Consider the following 1,358-nt stretch of genomic DNA (forward strand, 5'->3'; position numbering starts at 1 on the left):
AATCCAAAGCAATTTGTAAAACATTTTTACATTAGATAAACATTAATGAAGTACAAAAAAAGGTAGAACGAAATAACTATTAGATATAGACTTTTCACTTTCTTCTTTTTATATATTAATGGCTCTCTTTCTTGCGCATTTTTGTTTTAGTCGTATGTTAAATGGTAAATAAGATTAGGCAAAGCCATCATAATTCATAAATAAATATTCAATTACATCATACAAAAGTAATTAACTTAACAATATCACTGTCTTATTTAAGGCTTTTTTGAAAGATATTTGTTGCTCTCTTGTATTTTTCTTGAAAACGTTTTTCTACTCGACAAATATCTGCATGTAACCATTCAAAACATTTGGCATGTGCGTATATCTAGAAACATACTTAAAATAAATTGCCTTGTCATTCACAAACTAGACATGCGATTTTCCCAAACTAGATGCGAAATAAAAAGTGAAGCCATGCGGAAGTACAATAATGATTTTATGTAGCTAGAAATTACGAAATAAACAATATTTTCCATTACTTTGTTTTAATATCTTTGTACTGAATACTATAGAATTTTTACAAAATCACAAAAAACTAGAGATGCGACTTTCCCAAACTAGACATGCGTACCCAAGTTCATTTTTGATGACCCCTGATGCACAAAATAATATGTTGCTTATTCAGTGAAAATTTTTTATTAGCTTTTTCAACTTTTCACTTCGGTAAGTGTGTAAAAATGCTAAATGAACATCTTAATTTCACTTTCTTTGTCATGTCACACTACATAACAAAGCAACTTTATCTCGTTTCCAAGGTAACATAATTTTCATTTATTAAATGTTGTAACAATCATAATTAACTTCTAATTACTGATTGAGTATTTTGACATGCTTAATTAATTCTTAAGTACGTCAAATGCAAAACCATACGTATAATAAAAAATAAACGTTTCCTAGAAATGCAAATACTGACAACGGCTATTTTTTACCTTTTCATTTTACTGTCTCTTTGGCGTGAACAGGATTATGTTGAAGCAAGACAATATGGTAGAATGTTTTAAAAATACTGTACAAGTTTGTTGCTAAATATAGTTTGTTCGTTTTCAAATGGTTATTTCGTAAAGTCATTATTTTGAAGCAAATTTCATATTGAGCATTTAACTTAACCAGAAATGAATAATTTGAGCCTCTCTCGCAAAGAAGTTTACCGAGCATCGTGGTAAATGCTCAATATGAAATTTGGACCTCAAAATCATTATTTTACTTTTTTATTCAGCTTTGCCGAGTGCACCTCGTAATTTACGTGTGTCTTTGTACACTAAAAATCTTATCAACGCCTCATGGTCGTCACCTACCAGATCTCTGTTTGTTGG

The sequence above is a fragment of the Xenia sp. Carnegie-2017 genome, unplaced genomic scaffold, assembly GCF_021976095.1.
Source record: "Xenia sp. Carnegie-2017 unplaced genomic scaffold, XeniaSp_v1 HiC_scaffold_21, whole genome shotgun sequence".
Classification (NCBI taxonomy): domain Eukaryota; kingdom Metazoa; phylum Cnidaria; class Anthozoa; order Malacalcyonacea; family Xeniidae; genus Xenia; species Xenia sp. Carnegie-2017.